The following is a 21,145-nucleotide window of genomic DNA, read 5'->3' on the forward strand; positions in this document are numbered from 1 at the left end:
ATTGCTTTCATGATTCAAAATGGGGACTCTCGTTAAGCGGTCAGCCAGATTCTTGACTTTCACAATAATTCATGTTGGCATAAAGCTCTTTAAGTCCCTCCCGTGGCCAAAGTGAAGCCTTCGTCATGAGTATACCTGAAATAGAATCTCCATAATGGTCTCTGTAGTCCAGCCATGGAGAACTTCAGGTTGTCTCAGCTAGCAGAGGAATGATGCTACTCAGAAAACACGCATGGCTTCTTTTCAGTTGTTTTTTTAAATATTAAAAGGGGGAGGGGAGAAAAAAGAAAAATGTTTTCTTTGCACCATAAAGGGGGGAAAACAAATTCCACGGTGTTCAGGATCTCCCTTTGGAAATATGTGTTTCATGGAGTTAAAATGTTCCAGTGATGTTGTTTTGAGATCATTTGGCCTGTTTCTCATTCTGTGTCACACACAAAGAATTCTCCCACATAGGATGTGAAATCGGCCACCAGTTTTCCAAGCATCTGCTTTCAGATGTGGCTTAAGCACTTGTTTCTTAATCGTTTAATAGTCCCCGAACAGACCCCGAGGTTGTGTGAGAACAGGAGAGCAGCATCTGGTCTGGGTCTAGCAGCATTTCCTTGTCCTGACGGCTAATCATAAACTTGTTGGGAAACTTGGGGGTGGGGTGGGATGTGCAATCTTCAAGAAGCTTTCACTATTTAGAGACTTTATCAATAGGTAGAAACATTGTTGTAGATCATTGTATAATTTAATATGTGTAGAAACACAGCACATGTTTGAATTAGGAACCTGAATACTTGAATCATGTATACTTTAGTTTTTAGATTTTGTATCTTATAAAATTTATTCTTCACTAATTATAATAATTCTGTCAGAAATACCTTTTCTCTTTCCCAAATATATATTCAATCATGAGCACATTATTAAACTCTACATATAATTTAGCTTAAATAGCATTGTCAGCAACATTTATTTTATCCTTTATATGACAGCAGAGCATTTGTCAAGATTCCTGACACCTTAATATGAAACTTGCTCTATCTTTTTATCCAAAAAATATTAAAATAGTAAAAAAATTAAGTCCAATAAAATATTTTGAAAATAATAAAAATATTTTAACATTGATTGCCATATATTGTATATATATGTGTATGTGTGTGTGTGTATATATATATATATATATATATACCCACATACATATCTATATGCTACTTCTTTGTTAATGCAACAAAATATGTATGAATTTGTTGCTTGCTTCTTAAATAGTTCCATGCTTTCAAGTTCACTTGAAGCACTTTTAACATCATACTATTTCACAGTATTTTATATAAAGCGAACACTTCTAACCATAGCAACAAAGATTATAAAATGCCATGACCCAAGAAGAAAATATTCATCTTTTTAGAATTTCTGAACTCGAATTCACTTAAGCACAGCCTATTTTGGGATACTCATCATGACAATAAATCTAGCCTTGAATAATAAAAGCATCAAAAGTTTTCAAAAGCAATGACTACAATGACTAGACTTCAAATGCACACATATAACCGAAGGCCTTTAAAGGAGCTAATAAAAAAAAGATTATCTTCCAGAGTAAATTCTTATTTGTTCTTCTGATCAGCCTGAAGCCAATTCTATAGCTGAAAGTTAAGCTCCTTAAAGCTGAGTAAAAGGGGCAAGTCTAAAGTACAAATTGTAAAATATCCAGATATTTTGGCAACCTCTTTCCTCCTCTATCTGCGCAGTAGCCGATTTCTTTATCCTAAAACTTTGAGGCCATCAATGATAACTCTAACGACCTAATTGCAAATTTAGCATTGCTCTGATTTTTACTGAGTATCACACAAGTGACTACAATTTTTCCTTGTACTAGTATGTCTATTGAGCATGAACCAAACCATTGCAATAAATGGAATGTTTAATGTAAATAAATCAACATCACCAGCCCTGACCTCCCATATGAGTCATTATTATGAGAATTATAACTGCATTCCAGGTATCACTATGAGATGCATTTCCACCCCTAATATCTAGTTCAATGTGTCATCTTCTCTTGCAGACCAAACTTATCTTATTCATCTCCCAAGTATGTGACCTTGATTCGGACTTTGGCTTATTTTCTTAAATTTGTTCCCCTCCTATCTCTCTTTCATATACTAATCAAAATCTTCTGTTAATATTCCTTTTTGTTAATCACTCTCAAGTTCTTAGCATTCCCACTATCAATACTCAAACTATGCTCTCTATTTCACACTTAATTTATGGCAATAGTTTCTTGGTCTACTTTTCCCTATTCTAAATCCTAATTATGACTACTAGATTAATTAATCACCTTTAAAATAACTTCAATTATCCCCAGGAAGACGAAATTTGGATTTTTTTCAAACTAGAACCAAGAATTCTTTATTAACTGGTTCCCCCTTACCTGTTGTATTTTACATCTCATTGCTTCTCCCATGAACGTTTCTTTCCAGCTGCTCTTCACATGCACATCCATGTCTGGCTATCATATCCATGCACCTCTGCTAGTACCATCATCTCCACCAATTCTTTTTTAAATATGTTTTATTGAAAATTGAGAGAGAGAAAGGGAGAGAGAGAGATAGAAACATTGATGAGATCAATTGGCTGCCTCCTGCAGGCCCCACACTGGGGACCTGACCAAGAAATAAGCTTTCATTGTTTTCAACAAGTAGATTTTGGAGCTGCTTGTCTACAGCACCATCGAGGCTCTCTGACCAATACAGATCTTATCAAAGTGATAGCTCCGAGGCACAGTAAGAAGTTTTTGTTTGTTCTCTTTCTCATGGAATGTTACAACCACTGTTTCACTGCTTTCAGAGCTGAGCCTGGCTCTGGTCCCCTGCCAGGCATGGCACATTCTGGGCCCTGTCTTCCTGCAGAATTGAACTCTGGCTGCGTGTGTTTGCTTTGGGAGCCAGATCCCATCAGGCCCAGGCCAGGCTACAGCTGTGTGTTTCTATTCCAGTTCTGGTCCATAAAGATCTCTATCTTGTTTATGGATACTCGTTTGATGTTTTAAATTATTTTACCTGACATTGCTCTGTGCTTGGCATGGAAAGGTGCTTTTTAGAAAATGCTCTCACATTGCCACCTTCTCCTCAAATGGTTTTGATGATTTTCAACAATCAAATCCTCATGTCAAGCCAAGTATTGTGCACATTATGATACAAAAGTACAATTCAGGATCTAAATCAGGGTCTCTCACCGGGACATCGCTGACATTTTGAGCCAGATCATTTTATTTTAGGGGGTGGGATTTTTAGCAGCATTCCTAGCCTCTACTCACTAGAGTCCAGTAGACACACACACACACACACACACACACACGTTGTAACAATCACATTTCTCTAGATATTGACAAATGTCCTTTGGAGGAAGGGGACAAGGCTACTACCAGTTGAGATTCAATGACTTCAAAGCAACTCCAAAAGAATGACAGAAATGCGCTGAATAAATTATTAGGGTAATTACTAAGGATGAAGTTTCTTTAGGTAATTACTGGCGGAAACAGACTTAGGTTATAGATCAGGTGTGTGGATTTTCTTTTTAAATCCCCAAAAGTTATATTACCATGTCATCACATATCTTACAAAGAGAATGAATATGAATTTTAGAAGTTGGTGTGTTAGGTCCATATGTGTGCCAGAAAGAGGGCTTGTGGCACATGGATGTCAGTGAGTGTCTTTCTGTCCTTTATGAGGTTGAACAGATCATCACAGTTTACCTGGGACTTTCTAGTTTGAGCCCTGACTGTCCCCATCCCAGGAAAGTTCTCAGTGCGGCGCAAACCAAGATGGTTGGGTCCCCTACAGTAAGACTGAGCAACACCCCACTTTATGTCTTATGGAAAGTCGATGCCAGCCCAGAAAATTCTGCTAAATCCTACCAAAAAAAGATGTTTGTTTAGCCACCTCTTGTTCCTATTTCCTACTGAATTTTTATTTTTTGCCCTAAATCTTGAGTTTTTTCATTCATCTCCTCACTGGCATTTTAAAAATGTGGACTTTCTACTCTCTCTTCTATTTCAAAAGAAAAGACAAACACTCACAACGTCCTTTGTGTGTAGTAGAATCTACCAACAATTTTAGAGATTAGAGTGTCACAGAAACACTGTGGAATATCAGATACTCTGGCTGCTCAAGTTTCCAAAGCAAATCTACCAAGTTGAGCACCCACCTATTTTCTTTCTTCTGTCACCACCCCCCCTCTCAGCACCACCTCTGCTCACACACAGGCCCTGCCCCCCTTTCTGTTTACTCTTGATCAGAGTATTTTATTCCTTGGATTCATTTCCAGAAAGTTTGTTTCTATACAAAGACAGTTATCTTCCTCAGATGAATTCTGGAATGTGTAGTGAGATAATGTTTCTTTCATCCTTTCAACCAAGTGATAGGCATTGGGAGGAGAGGGGAAAAAGTGTACTGGCTGGGAGGTGTCAGAATTTGAAGAAAAATAAGGAGACAAACATAACCCAAGAGAAGGATCAATGGTGCAAGATACATTTAAACGTTTAGATTGGGAATACATTAAGGAGGTGCTGAAATGCCCAATTCTATGAAATGGAATTTATCCCATAAGCAGTAAGAAGTTATAGTGATTTTAAGCAATGGAGTGATATGCTTAAAATAAGCTTTTACACATTGTTAGCAAGCAATTATTTCCCTTTATTTTAATTATTTCAGATATAATTAATTATTTTATCACTTTCTCATTCATCAACCTAAAATATAATCTTAATTTTTAATTCTATATTAGTGCAGAACTCTCGATGTTAGCAATTATACTGTATCTTCTTTTTTCTTTTTATTACCTAGAGTATTTTTTAACTGAAAGGTAATGAAAATTAAGTTTCTATGGCTTCAAGCTAAGTTATTTTTATGAATTAATGTTATTATCAGGACATTTGTTATTCAATATATTGTGTATTCGATTGTTATTTGAAAAAATAAATACTATTATTGAAAAAACCCAAAAAATGTAACAAAACTAAATTTCTAAAGTGGTAATACCACCTTATTTTTTATTTTCTCTCTGTGAATAATCAGGTTTTTTTTTCCAAGTGAAACTAAAGTAAATCAAATATATAAAGTAGACTATGTAGAACACTTTACATTTGATGGATTCTTAAGTTCTTGGGTGTGATACTCAGTGATATTTTAGATTCTTCCCTTGCCCTAGCAGAATTCTCATGGGACTTCATTTAGAAAATAATTGAAACAATGTTCTGTCTATAGATTCTCAAGTGCATTGTGGAAAAGTCATTTGCAGTCTGTTGAATCATCATTGAACAAGTGTTATTGTTCCTCTTTCTGATTTTAGTTCTTTCTGATATGTATATATCACATATACACACATACTCAAGAATATTTTTATCTCCCTGATACTTTTTTAGTATCTTTAGTTCCTAGTTCATTTATATACACAATTTGAGCTGGATCTCTAGAAATATCATACCCATTTGCCAGCTAAATTTTGTCAAATGAATATTACTAAGCAACTGGTATTTTCCATCTGTATTATACATTTTCTTATGAGACAAATACAGTTAAAAATAAATACTGTATAATGTACCCACAAGCTGACAGGCCTGCATCTATGTTCTTCATTCCTTTATATAAAAACCCATTAATAAGTTCCCATCTAAGTGAAGTTCAATGGAGAATGAAAAATGACACATACTGCATTACTCCAGTGTCACTACACAAAAAATTACTATACTGTACCCATGCTGCACTTCTTAGTTTTAAGCTTTTTTCTTCTTCTTTTTTTGAAGTCAGCCTACTTTAATGAGTAAAAGAGGAAGAATGAAAAAAAATTCCATGACCTCACTAATATAATCACCATGCACTTATAATGGCTTCAAGCTAAAAGCAATAAAATTATGACCAACATACACAGATATGTGTAGCCAAGTTGCCTGAGATATCCATTACCCCTAATTATTTATGCTTCTTTATGTAGGCCTGACTTTTTCAAATAATAGGTCAACAAGAATTTTGCTGAACACTAACAGGTTTTTTTCATAAATCAACTCATCGTCAGGCTGAAATTTCCATCCTTTAAGAGTCAAGTACCCTTTACAATGAATGGCTCAACCCCATTTAATTTGCTCTTTCTGAAATATTGTTCGTCAGGAGAAAAAGACTGCCCCCCTGATGAGTCATCGGCAGCCACACTGGTAGATGGCATTCAGGCACAGCTCCATCCAGGCCTGGCTCATTTTTTTCAACATCTCCAGTTCTGTCCTTTGCATGTAACCTGATGCTACACAGTGGGACAGGGACAGAGTGGATGTTGGGTCAAAATGGCTAAGCACTTATTCTCCTCTACAGATCAGCCAGTGGAGGTGGCCGCTGGAGGGAAGGGATGTGATCTTGGTGGTTCTCTGCAGGTGAAGCAATTCCTGAAGGGACTGAAAGCTGAAGGCAGCTGATGGCAGGGCTCCCAGGAGCTGAGGCTATCAGGCCTTTACTCCAGGGCGGGAGAACTGGGCAGACCATTGCCATGGCTGCGCATTTACTCCAGCCCCTAGAAAGTAACAAGCAAAACTCTTTTCATGAATATGCTGTGTGCATTGGCTGAACTCTGAAAGCTAATTACTTTCCGAGGTGACAACCGAACTCAAAGATTGGTTTGATTAATTCTGTGCCCTTCCGGCTGATCAGAGACAGATCAAAACAAAATGGAACCTTTTTCCTGCACTTGCCCAATCATTCCCTTTCAATCTCAAGCTGTGAAGAGGCAGAACACAAGGTCAAAATTCTTAATTCGCCTCACATTTTAGCTTTATAAAACCAAACGTTAGTTTTCGGGTTACTAGCTAAGTCACATGACAGCATAAAATCACCCTCCCCCCATACTAATAAAATGAACAAAAATAGTGAGAAAAGAAAAAAAAAACCTTCACAAGCCACAACCAAATAAGGAAATGGGAACAGAGGAAAGCCATAAACCTCCAAGTGAAGCTGAGGACAGATTCAGGATTCTGAGGTGGCAGGTGGTCTGCTGTGGGCCCCTGGGCCAGCTTTTTGTTCCCAGAATCAACTCTGGAAAAAGCATATGACTACAAAATTCTCTAAATTGTCACCAAAATCTACCCCTTGGAAAAACGTGAACTGTGATCAAGTAGGCAACCCTTTTGATTTTTCCCCTTCGACTATTCTTTATGGTTTGAGTTTCTTTATAGTGAGTGATAATATATTATTTTATTAAATAAGGATTATTTATGTGAAAAAATCAAAATAAGAAGTTAAAAATTGCTTCATGTGTCACATAAATAGTACCATTTAAAAGCATTAGGACAACGTACTTTCTGCTCATCAGATCTTGAACAGACACTCTTCCAAAAAAGAACCATTTGATTTAAAACAAGTAATAGAAAGTATATTATATCAGTTTTCTGTATGAATTTATTCTAAGAGATTAGAATATTTCTTATATATCACCTTATTATTTTGTTTTATTTAAACATTATACAATTAAATAATAACTTTTCTCTCCCAAAGACCTTAATGTTACACCTTTTTTTGGTCTATGAATATATAGCCTAGATAGTGTTAGTGGCAAATGAAAACCATATATTTATTTAATTTTCACTGCTATGTATTCTTACTTTCCTAATTGTATAGAGAGTGTGAACATCACTCACTCTCATTCTTTATTTTTAAATTCCATTAGCTTAGCAACTAATTACTTCCCTCAGCACTGTGCAAAGCACTGTGGGATATCCGGGAAACAGTGTCTGCTCCCACTGACCTCAGAGTAGCTGGTAATAAAATAGTCCCTAGAAGCTACTGTGTCAGCCAATAGCAGATACTCCATAGGGAACTACTAGCTGGGCTCTCCCCTAAAAGCACTCCCTTAGGACCCATTATGTACAACTGTAGCCCAACTTTCATGGCTCAAAATAATGGTTCTAGAAGGCTGCCTGGTCTATGGTCAGGGGATATATGGGAATATTGAGGTGCAGCAGATGATTCTCCTCCCTCTACACTTCCTCTTCTCTCCCATGATGCCTTAAGCAGCAAAACCTAAAGAGGAAGAAGTGGAGAGATGAGGAGAGGAGAGGAAAAAGAAAACTTGGCTAAAAGGCAAAAGGAATACATGCATGTAAGTAAATCCAGTCCTTAAAGATCATGCTATGTTAAGGCCATTCCACTGTCATCATTGGCTCCAATGTCCAAGGGCAGGAGAGGGGTGTCTTAGCTCATGCAGAGAGAATTTTTCCCCTTCTTCTGCCTTTTTGTTTTACTCAGACCCTCAACTGATTGGAGGCTACCCAGAGCATTAGTGAGGGCGATCTTCTTGACTCATTTGATGTAGTCAAAGGCTAATCTCTTCCAGAAACAGCCTCACAGATACACCTAGAAATGTTATACCAGTTATCTGGGCATCCTTTAGTCCAGCCACCGTGACACATAACATTCACCACCACACATCATTAACTCCTCCTGTGACCCTGGCAATCTTCTCAGCTTTTTTACACTTCAGTTTTCTTACCTATAAATTAGTGATAGCTAATAACTGGCATTATTAGGGTCAATAAGAGAATTGAGTATGTGAGAGCATTTTATAAATGGTAGTATTATAAAAAATTAAATGCAACAGGATGTCCCAGTTGTACCCAGCCCAAACTAATTTAGAATCAGTTTGCCAAATCAAAAAGATGATGACTACTCCAGAAATCTATTCGCATGTTTTATTTTCAGACTGAAGGAGAAAGGAGCAGTGGGGTGTGGTTGTACATGTGTGCATATGTGTGTGTGTGCATGTATGTAGCACTAAGGGCTAGTCTGGAGGAAAGAATAAAAGCAGAATAACCGAGGGAATAAATTGGCATCTGTTCCCAAGCAGGATGAGAAAGTTTATATCCCCAGTGAGGGCAGGGATTAAAGCAAAAGGTGTTTACAAGAAATTCTGTGCATCTCTCAGTGTTATGGTTTCTTGGCTCAACTGACAAAATGTGACAGAATTAGAGAGCAGGCTCATTCTGTTTCCCAAACTATTAAAGATCCTCACAAATGGTGAGGGCTAAATTCAACCAGCAGGAGAGAACGTCTATGCCTCCTGGGACAGCAGACAGGAGATGGCACCTGGTCAACCAGCACTCCCATGCGGGGCAACAGGGGGAGTGGCAACTCACTCGCAGTGTCTGCAGAAAGCAGCTTTCCTCAAGGAAGCTGAATTGAAGAGTATGAACATACCACTTCTGAGTATGTAACAAAACACCTTCCCTGTGCCTGAGGTGTTGCATTAGCCGATGTCTACAACTAGCGAATTTTACATATGGATTTTAATATGTGTGCCCTCAGTTGAATGAGGCTTGGGTGTCTATAATAATAAAAGTGTAATATGCAAATCGACCGAATGGCTGAACAGCAAAACAACCGTCCGGATGACCACACTATGACATACACTGGTGCCAGGCCAGCCAAGGCAAGTGCAATGCGATTGGTCGGGGGCCCTGCCATCACCCTATGATCACCCCGCAGAGGGAGGCCTAGGCCACCAGCTAGCTGAGCGATCAATGTGGGAGCTCTGCGATCTCCCCAAAGAGGGAGGCCTGGCCATCCTCTGAAGGGCGATCGATGGGGGTGGGGAGCTCTGTAATTGATCACCCCACAGAGGTAGGCCCAGGCTACCTGGCCAGGCAGTGCTACAGTGGGTGGGCGGGGCCTCCCTATGAAGGGCAATAGATCACAGAGCCCCAGTCAGGTGGGCGGGGCCTACCTCTTTGGGGTGATGGATCATGGAGCCCAGCGACTGATCACCCCACAGAGGGAGGCCCAGGCCACCTGGCCAGGCAGTGCTGCAGTGGGTGGGTGGGGCCTCCCTCTGGGGGCAATCAATTGTGGGGCTCCTAGACTGTGAGAGAGCATAGGCCGGGCTGAGGGAATCCCACTCAAGTGCATGAATTTCATGCACCGGGCCTCTAGTACCGGGCTGAGGAAATCCCACTCAAGTGCATGAATTTCTAGTTTAACCATAATGCCATGAATAAGTAGCTACTTCATATCCCCACATCATATCCCCGTTTATGAATTAAATCCTTATTTATGAATGCAGTCTCTAATGGAAAATAGAATATCAATAACATAAATGATTCTATGTAGATAATGGCATATTTTATGTATCTTGTATTTCCCATGCAACTGAAACTGTGTCCTGCAACTCAAACTCCTAAAGAAAGAGTTTTCAAATCCTGAAGCCATGCAAACCTTTCTTCAAATGATATCTTCTCTTTAATCCCAATATGAATTCCAATTGAAAGCTAACATTATAAGCAAAAAAAAAAGTCATTACCTTTAGATCAGACACTGGAATTTTTTATATAGAGAGAAGTATTTTATTGAGAAAATAAATGATAGCCAATGCTGGGAAATTCACTGTTTCCCTAGTCCCTACAGAAGGTTAATATGTTGGCTGCAGCCTAGCATAAGCATAAGAGAAAAATTTGTGTTCCTATGGCAAGCTGGGAAGGAAAAAAGGAAAGACCTACTATAGTCATAAATATTTGGGTTCTGTGTTATATTAAGTGTATATATCAATGAATCTTACTTTCACATGTAAGTTAGACACAGCATGTGGATACTCAAGACACAAGAGATGGAGATGGTCCTGGGACTTCTCAAAAATAATTAACAGGTTTTTAAATGACCAGGGCTTTTTACTTGGTGTGGGCTTGAGCCCATTTTACTTAGAGTCTGAATGGGAGGTAGGTTTGAGCTCACATTCAAACCACATCAAAGAAAGCTGTTGGAAATGTATGCAGGGCCCCAGATCTCCTTCCCCTGGTCAGTCTTAGTCCATCTGGGTGGCTCCTGAACCATCTCCATATATCTTCCAAGGAAAAGTGTGTGTAAAACAATAAACTGGACGATATTTAAGGTTATTTCCAGAAGGAAGAATTGAACTGAATTTTATACATTTGATGTAAAACTTATGTCTATGTCGTATTCCTTTGTTGTGGTTTATGCCAAGTTCAAGGATTGTGCTCATGGGCTCCCCCCCCCGCCCCCCCCCGAACACATTTACAGGGAATGAAATCTGGTATATCATCAGCCAGTGTTCTATTTCTCTTTCTTTGCTAGCTCTAAGGCTAGGCAAAAAAAGCACTCTCATTACCCAGAACTATAATGAACTTAGCCATTTTCCTACTGACGTGCAGAACTAGTCTTCGGTCAGACACGCAAACCATCCCTGTGAAAGACGGTATTCACTCAGTCATCACTTTGAGAGTTCAAGATGTTACGGGAAAGTCAGAAAATCACACAGCTTTACCTTTGGTAACTTTTCAGTCTAGTGAGGAAGAAAGGCAAACAAAACAAGAGAGAGAGATTTATTATAGCATGCTGCGATACATATTGCAAAATAGGCATAAAAATACTATGAAAACACAATGAAACAAAAACCAAAATCTGTTTGGCAAAGTCATCACCTGCCAGAAGCAACTTTTCAATCAATCTTGAGGATGAATGAGAGTTAGTCACACAGAAAGAAGTAGATGATGGGAGCTGGAGGGGATACATGGTCTGGAAGGAAGGACCAGCATGGACCGAGTATGGAGCCCAGTGTCTCAGCCTAACAATTAACAACTGAGCAGACTTTTAAGTGAAGAAAAGAGTAAGGCCAAATGGACAAATCTTTGTTACTTTGACTTGTACACCAAATAAAAAAGTGTCAATGTTTTCTTGCTGTTACTGTTAAATTTCTGTATAGTTTCCCTCAAGAGAACACAACCCACAGTCTCCTTACATTTTCCCACTGTATTCTCAGAAATGGTCGGACTCAGGCAAATCTCTTACTGAAATTTTGCCAACTCTTTTGTCAGCAAACACCAACAGCAGACATGACAACAGAAATTTGACGTTGTAAAGTTTTCCAACTATATTCAGGGGAAATGGCATAAATCAAGTCAGGTTTCAACATGCTTATACACAGTGAGCTTTCAACCATTTAAAATTTCACTCATCATTACTAATTATAATTCTATATGTTTTTTGAAGGCTTTTTAGTTCAACCCTAACATTTTGCTCTCGGCTGACACTTGGCCGTTCCCTTCAAAACTTCATAAGATCTAGAATCAGGTAAAACCAGTTCAGCAGATTCTGTAGAGGGTGAGTTACAATCTCCTATACTGTCCCATGCTACACACACTTACCCCCAAATTGATGGGTGCTGCTGCAGGAATGTCAACATTCTCAGAAGTACTGTCAACAAAAGCAGGGCTGGTCTCCAAGATATTCAAAACAAGTAACTGAATAAGGTACTATTTTCAAATATGACTTCTCTATAGCAGATTTTGAAATTATCGGCCACATGTAATTTTATTTATCTGGCCTCTCTCAGAGAGAAAACCTCTCAGAACTACATGCACTGCTAATATATCATTATTTTTTTTCTTAAATGATAGGTCATGAGAAATTTTGAGGTCAGTGAAATTGCCTGAAAAGTCATGCAAAATTATACTCATTTGTAGTTCTAACAGGCAAAGAAAAAGAGTATTCATAAACTCCCATAGACAGTCATGAAATTAAAAACTGGAAAAACATAAAGCATTTTAGGTCTATTCATTTTAATGTGCTGCTAGAAAGTGGTCCTTCAGAAGACTGAGTAAACTTAAATATATCCTCACAGAGGCAGATAATTTTAATACTGGGAAGGACTTCAGACATTATCTATACCAACCTCTTGATTTTATAGATGAGTAACTGAGGTTCATAAAAAATAAGTGGCAGAGTTCCCTGTCTGGATGGCTCAGTTGGTTGGAGTGTCGTCCTGTGCACCCAAAGGTTATGGGTTCAATCCCCAGTTGGGGAAGTGATGGATGTTTCTCTCTCACTCTCTCTCTCCTTTCCCCTCTCTCAAAAAAAAAAAAAATCAACAAACATATCCTCAGGTGGTAATTAAATTTTAAAAAATAATAAGTGGCCTAAATTCATTAGGAGAGCTGCAATGACACACTACAGCTGTTCATTTTTGATGGGCATTACGTAGAGGGACACCTTTTGGAAATATTAAATGGTATCTTTTTACCTATCCTATCCTTTTAACTAAGACACTCCTTTCAGATTGAAAGACACAAGACAACCCTATCTTCCAGGAACCGAAGTCTAAGGGTAGAATATCCTTAGTTTTCACTCAAAAGCTACTGACTAGATAAACCAATAGATTACAAAATGTTATATATTTAGAGAGAACCATTTGTTCATTCCCCCTTCCCCTCCCCTACCTTTACATATAAAGGTGAGGGAGAAGGAGAGCATTGGAGAGGAGGACAGTTACGGTAACAAGAAGAAGTAATCAATGTTCACTCTGAGCCAAAGACAAGTTTGGGGATTTTAAAGCAGAGAACCTGGTGCCTGCTTACAGGGAGACCGCAGCCTTGAAGGAACCACTAGCTAGAGGACAAAAGGCCCCTGGAGGATTGCAGATAAAGAAGGACTAGGCTCTCTGTGAAAGACAGTGCAATCCACAGGGGAAGGTCCAGATCTTCCTCCAAACTACACAAGGACGTAGAAGTTAACTGAGAGTGATCTCGTGGCCGGACAGGCGCCAGCAGAAAGGCATGTGGATCCTATAACTAGAGCTCACAGAATGGCCAATAGCCAGACTACACATTGACACCTGAAGGCATGCCCAGAAGCCAACCAAGACCCAGCATTGCCTCCCAACAACATGACTTCTACGAATGCTTCCCACCTGTTGTGGCTGAATTGTGTCCCCCAAATTCAAACCCCCAGTACCTGGCTGTATATATATCCCCTGAGGAGATAGGGGTTTTTTTTGTTTTGTTGTGTTGTATTTTGTTAATCCTCACCAGAGGATATTTTTTCCATTGATTTTTTTCTTAAAGAAAGTGGAGGGGAAGGGGAGAAACAGAGAGAGAGAGAGAAACATCCCTCCTGCACATGGCTCGACAGGTTCCAGGAATCAAGCCTGCAACCAAGGCATGTGCCCTTGATCAGAATCAAATCAGGGACCCTTCAGTCCAAGGGCTGCCACTCTAACCACTGAGCAAAACCTGCCAGGGCTGAATATAGGGTTTTAAAAGAGATAATTAAGTTAAAGTCCTTAGAGTGGGCCCTAATGCATAATGACGGGTATACTTGTAAGAGGAAATCTGGACACAGACATGCATAGGGGGGAATACCTGTGAACATAAAGACACTCCATAGAAGCCAAGGATAGAGGCCTCGGGAGAAACTAACCTTACCGACACCTTGATCTTAGACCTTCAGCCTCTAGAACTGTGAAAAAATAAATATCTATTGTTATAACACCCAGTTTGGGACTCCTTGTTATGAGACATAGCAGGCTAATAAACCATGCTAATTACAAGTGCCATTCTGAGGAAAAGAGGGCTAACAAATTATTCATAAAAGAACTGTGATTAAATCCTCCAAAAAAGAACCTCTTAGAAGTTCCAAGACTATGTGTTCTGCCATCAGATGAAATTACAATAGAGATTCAATTAAGGATTATTACAAAAATGAAAACTAAATCACCTCTGATTTTTGTATTATCATTCTGAACCTCAGACCCTATAAATTCTGCAGGGAAATTGCTTTGGAAATATTGCATAAAGTTAAAGGGATGAAAATGGCAGCTCTTTATTGAACTAAGAAACTAAAAGCATAGCAATTCCTATTTATAAAGTTACTTTCCATATTATTTAGTTTATTGAAAGATTATTGAAATGGATTGACTTTTATTAGTTTGGTTAGAAAGCTAAAAGATTTAAGAAATTGGACAATATTTACAGTTAAATATTTTTTTCGATATTGGTTTGATGACAGATTCATTTCTAAATCATTCATGTACTTGTCAAGCATGGAAGGCAATATGAATAAAAATTTGGAGTCACGAAGAATGGTAGATATTCCTGTTTTGCCACTCGAACAATTTGTGGCCTTAGGCAATTTACCAAACCTCTTGTTAGCATTCATTTCCTTGCCTGTAAAATGTAGTTAAAAATAAAATCTAATTCATAGGGGTTTTGTAAGGATAAAATTAATGGCTCTGAAAAAATACAGTAAGTTGCTGAGATAAATGAGAAATTAGTTTGAAATGTCAACTGGGACCAGACTATAGAGAATTTTTGATGTCCAAATTATAGAGCTTGCACTTGATTTTTAGGTAAGGAAGAACTTTAATACAGAAATGCTATGGTTGAGAAGGCCCAGTCTTCTATATTTTATATATTTACTAGTGGCCCAGTGCATAAAATTCATGCACACTAAAAGGGATTTAATTAGAGGAAATATTTTAATATTGCTATTTGCCCTTTCTCTATAGTAGAAATGTCAGAGATTAAAGAAAATTAGTAAATGTATATGAAAATCTCCCTCCTGTAAGAGTCTGGGGCACACTGAGGACCCAGAGTCAAGTCCTCGCCCATGCACGTGTGCCTCAAAATCACGTGAGACCCAGACCCAGCCAGCCCCACCCCCATCAAGCCCTTCAGGGTGGGGGATGCAGCTTCAGGTCCCCTGGCCCAGCACCAGGCAGGGGGTGCAGTCTCAGGTCCCCCATCAAGCCTCACTGGGCAGGGGGGTGCAGCATTAGGTCACCCGGTCCAGCCTCAGGTCTCCTGGCCCCCAGTGTGAGGGCACAAGGGTATGAAAACCATTTGCATATTAGCTCTTTTTTATATAGGATAGTTTGAGGATAATTGTTCATTGTTAATCTTTTGAGTTCAGGGTTCAGTGGGGCAAAGTATCAAGACACCTATAATCGCTCTAACCGGTTTGGCTCAGTGGATAGAGCGTCAGCCTGTGGACTCAAGGGTCCCAGGTTCTATTCTGGTCAAGGGCATGTACCTAGGTTGCGGGCACACCCCCAGTAGGGAGTGTGCAGGAGGCAGCTGATCGATGTTTCTTTCTCATCGATGTTTCTAACTCTCTATCCCTCTCCCTTCCTTTCTGTAAAAAATCAATACAATATATTTTTTTTAAAAAAGACAACTGTAATCTTCCATTAAAACTTAGTCATATATTCTACTTTCCTACTCTGATAAGTTACCATCTTGATTTTAAATATACATTATACCTTATCCACCCAGATCGCCCTTCATAAATGAAGGGCTCGTTCTCCCAGCTGCTTGGAGTGCTCATGGCAGACCGTCAGCAGTTTTCTGCAATTCTGGGGAATTGTCTCCCCTTAGGAGAGCCACTTCACCCAAATTTATCACCCCAGAGGCACCTTATATCTGATGATGATGAAGGGGTCCCTTGTGAGCAACTGACAGAGGAAACAGGAAACAATCATGATTCACGGATGGTTTGGATCAGTATGTGAGTGCAAGTTGGAAATGGCTGGAGGTTGCACTTGAAAGAAGGTAACCTTGGAAGAATGTAGTGAGGGAAAATCTTCCCACAGAGCAGAGCTCTAGTCAGTACAGCTGCTCACCCACACTGTGTGGAAAAAGAACAGACATTAAACTACGTAGACAAAACCACCACCCAGGGACTTTAGCTACCCTTGTCAGTTGTCCCAGAGTTTAACAACAGGTCCATGACTACATTAGTCATGGTGGCAGGGCTGGAGGCTTTGCAGGGCCAAACAGCATTGACTCTCATAGCAGTAGACTAAGTACTGCCACTAATGCATGGTCCAAACCAGTGATGCAGTCCAGTCATGAGCCCCCACCTGGCACAACCTTTGAGTTCATCAATTAGCCACATGGCGGCAAATTAAGGAGAGGAGACACCTTCCACCCAGGAGGCAACACTGATTTATTTTGATAAATATAGATTTATATTCTTATTATGGGTTTTTGTTTTCTCCTGCAGAGTAGCAGCCAATGGCACCATCTGAGGAGTTAAAGACTGTTTAATCTAACACATAGGGTGCTCCTTCATAGCAAAATATGTGCAGGTGTGAGGTATGATCGTGGGATTCATTGTCTCTATACCACCCAAAAGCTTCTGGACTAATAAAATGATGGAAAGAGATGGTGAAAACTCAAATAAAGCACCAGCCTGGAGAGGGTAGCTGGGAGGATTTGGTGTCATCTTTCAGGATGCTGTGTGTATTCTAAATCAAAGCTTTTATATGGTGTGGTGTCTTCAAAGAGTGGAACACCTGGACCTAGAGTCTAAGTGGTAAGAAGAGGAGACACTGCTACTATCACTGCTAGTGATATAGGTGAATTTGTGTTTCCCATTCTTACAACTCTGGATTGGGAGGGTTTAGAAGGCCTGGTTCCCAAAGGGGGAATGCTTCCATCAGAGGACACAAAAAGAGCTCCATTTAAATATAAAAATCCACTGCAAGTGGGACACTTTGGGAAAAATCCAGTAGAGGAGTCACCATCTCAGAAGGAATAATTGATCCTGACGACCAGGTAGGGCTGCTGCTACACAATGGGTGTAGGTAGAAATATGTTCCAACTAAGATAATCTACTTGGCACCCCTTGGCATTTCTGTGCACGACATTTATTGTCAACAGTAAAAATGCAGCAGTCATGGCAGGGAAAAGACTTTCAGGAATCGGGGTCTCAGTCATATCACCAGGCAAGCCACCAACAACACTAGAGAAGCTATCTTAAGACCAAAGAAAACTGAAAAGGCCAGTGGAGCAGGGAGACAGTACCAGTTGTGGCTCAGAGATCAACTGCAGAGGTGGGTCCTCTCACTAATTTATCACTAATTTACCTGAAGGAGCCCTGCCCAAATCCCGTACAAAGATGTGATTCTGAATGGTGTGAGTTGTGTGTGCTGTACTGTCAACTAGCTCCCCCTTCTAGAATGCGGGGAGTGCTTCCTGCAAAGATCCTTCCCTGGTGAGCCCTTTCCTGAAGGTACTTTGTGAAAGAGAACTGCCTCCTCCAAGGGCACATTGTCTTCCCCAGGAGACACGCAATGACTGAGCAGCACGAGAGTTCCTGAGTCCCTCACCCCAACTCATGACAACTGTGAAATAACATTTGAGCTCCAGAGCTCTTCGTGTGATTTGCTGAGACCTTGTTGAGACCACAACACAACTCACTTTCTCCTTTGCCCACTCCTGCATCCTCACCTTCCTTCCTGTGGTTTCAGGAGCACCCCTAGTCAATCTCCTGTGTGATAGTCTCCGTCTCAGAATCGGCTCCTGGAGGTCTTAACCTATAATAGATACTAACTGTGGGACATAAAAAGAAAGCCAGCCTCAGAGAAAGAGAACAAAGGAGAGGGAAAAGGGGTCCAAACTTAGTAAACTACCAGAATAAGAAGGTCAAGTAGCCCTAGTCAGTTTGGCTCAGTGGATAGAGTGTCGACCTACGGACTGAAGGGTCCCAGGTTCAATTCCAGTCAAGGGCACAGGGGTTGTGGGTTTGACCCCTGGTCGAGGGCATGCAGGAGGCAGCCAATCAATGATGCTCTCATCATTGATGTTTCTATCTCTCTCTCCCTCTCATCTTCCTCTCTGAAATAAAATATATATATATATATTAAAAAAAAAAAGGTCAAGTAGCCAAAGAAGCAACTCAAGCTGGGAATGGTTCCTACATAAAGTCCAACATTTATACCAAGGGGGACTACATTTAAAAACTAAGAATAGCAAAGAGCACTTTTCCATTCCCTTCCTTCTTGTTACATTGAAAAAGAATATATTTGGAGTATTGGGAAAATAATGGAGTCATATCTCACACCTGATTGCTCATATATTCATCTATCTGTCTGAGCGTCTTTTCATAAAACAAAACAAAACACCAATTCTGTGTTTCCCCAACAGGCAAAGGAATGTACAATCCAACACGGTGCTATTAAAAATTATTTATAAATAGTTCCATTCACTTTCCCTAAGTATGCATGTACTTAAATAAATAAGTAATAAATAAAATAAAACAGATAATATGTTAAGGCACTAACAAATGTATGAACATAATGAATTTCCCAATTTCTCTGTAAGTGCAAATATCGGTATCCTATAGAAAGCTCTATTTTGATGAGGTGCAAAGTGCTTGTATAAGGCTCGAGGTAATCGGAACAACAGAGAATATCTACCACCACTACACAAACTCTCCATCACCAAGTTAACAAGTGTCGAGTATCAACAGTGGTTTACTCCTGGGACAGGGGCGAGAAATGGGGAGAAATCCTCTCTGAGGCACAGTGCAAAGGGAAAGCTTAAAGCTGTGAGTGGAAGAGAATGAAGAGACTACCTAAGAGAACCAGAACCACTTCAAACAGAAGGTAATGCTGGAGGAATGTGAAGTGTATAATACACTGCGGATAACCATAGAAACAATTGCAACAAAAAATACCCAGAACTAAATCAACTACTTATTAGATTTACTATACTCCCATGAAAGCCCACAAAGAAAAAGAGTGCCCATATCTAGGCATACAGATTTCCCTCCATCTCTACTGTCCTGCATAAAATGTCTAGTTTCATAAAAAAATAAATAAAATTTAAAAAATTACAAGATAGGCAAAGAAGAAAAAAAAGCCACAGATAATGGAATCATTACACACAGAATTAAAATAACTATTTCTATTATTAGTAGGTTAAGGGTTCTAGTAGAAAAGATGAACAATAGGGATGATCAGGTGGGTAATTTCAGCAGACAGATGAAAAATATAAGAAAGCATCAAATGAACATTGTATAATAAAGGAACAGTACGAAAGATGTGGAATGTCGTTGATGAGTACATCAGTGGATCAGCAAAGCTGAGGAATTAAATAAGAAAACCCGAAAATCAGTCAATAAATTTACTCACAGTGAAACACAAAGAGAAAAGGTGAAATTTTTTTTAAAAAGAAAGCATCCAAAAGCTATGGGATAATATAACATACATGTATTTAAAATCTCAGAAGTAGATAAAAGAGAGAGCAAGACATAAATATTTGAAGAATAACGGCTATAAATTTTCTAAAAAATCAATGACAGTTCCAACACCACAGGCCCCAGGATCTCAGATGATACAAATAGAATAAATATTAAAAAGAATGAAATCTAGGTATATCATGTATTCTCTTCAAACTAATGAGAAAGAGAAAAATTTTAAAAAATAGCCAGTGGGCCCAGCTGACGTGGCTCAGTGGTTGAGCATTGACCTATGAACCAGGAGGTCATAGCTCGCTTCCTGGTCAGGGCACAAGCCTGGTTTGCAGGCTCAATCTCCAGTGTGGGGCATGCAGGAGGCAGCCAATCAATGATTCTCTCTCATTACTGATGTTTCTATCTCTCTCTCCCTCTCCCTTTGCCTCTGAAATCAATTAAAAAATATATATTTTTAAAAAATAGCCAGAGGAAAAATACACATCATATCAGAACCAATACAAGCCAGAAAACAATGAAGAGATGTCTTTAGAGCAGTGACAGAAAAACAACTTTCAATGCAAAACTTACACTGGTACAGTCACACTGGATAGTATCTATCACTGGGAGGAAAAATAGATAAAATGTCTGAATGAACAAGTGAGTTTACACAACAAATAGAAGTAACAGAGACATGTATAGATTGTATGACTACCAAACACACTGTGCTGAGGAAAGAGAATGAGATATATTTCACAATAACATATAAATAAATCAAAATACCTACACAAAAAAATAAACACATGGCCCTAGCCAGTTTGGCTCAGTGGATAAAGCATCGGCCTTTAGACCAAAGGGTCCTGGGTTCAATTCCGGTCAAGGGCACGTACCTCCATTACAGTCTCCACCCAGGCCTGGGCCCTAGTCAGGCTCGTGCAGGAGGCAACTAATCAATGTGTTTCTCTCACATCGATGTTTCTCTCTGTCTTTCCTCTCTCTTCCACTCTCCCTAAAAATCAATGGAAAAAATGTCCTCCGGTAAGGATTAACCAAAAAAAAAAAACCCCAACACACACATTTCCTTAGGACACACAGGCAGAGGGGATGTACAGTAAACACAATAGAATACATATTGTTCCACTTATCTTTTGTTGCGTAACCACTCTAAAACTTAGCTGCTAAAAACAACAAGCATTCATTGTGCTCACATCTCTGTGAGTCAGGAATTCCGGCATGGCTTGAGTAGGAGGCATCTGTGCCCCTTCGTGTCCAGAGAGGTATTTGGTGTTGAGTTGTCCCAGACCTCACCATTCATATCTGACACCACGGCAGAGACGGGAGAAGACCTGGCTCAGCGGGGATGCCCTATTGCCCCATTCCACACT

This window comes from Myotis davidii, unplaced genomic scaffold (genome assembly GCF_000327345.1).
Source record: "Myotis davidii unplaced genomic scaffold, ASM32734v1 scaffold438, whole genome shotgun sequence".
NCBI lineage: Eukaryota > Metazoa > Chordata > Mammalia > Chiroptera > Vespertilionidae > Myotis > Myotis davidii.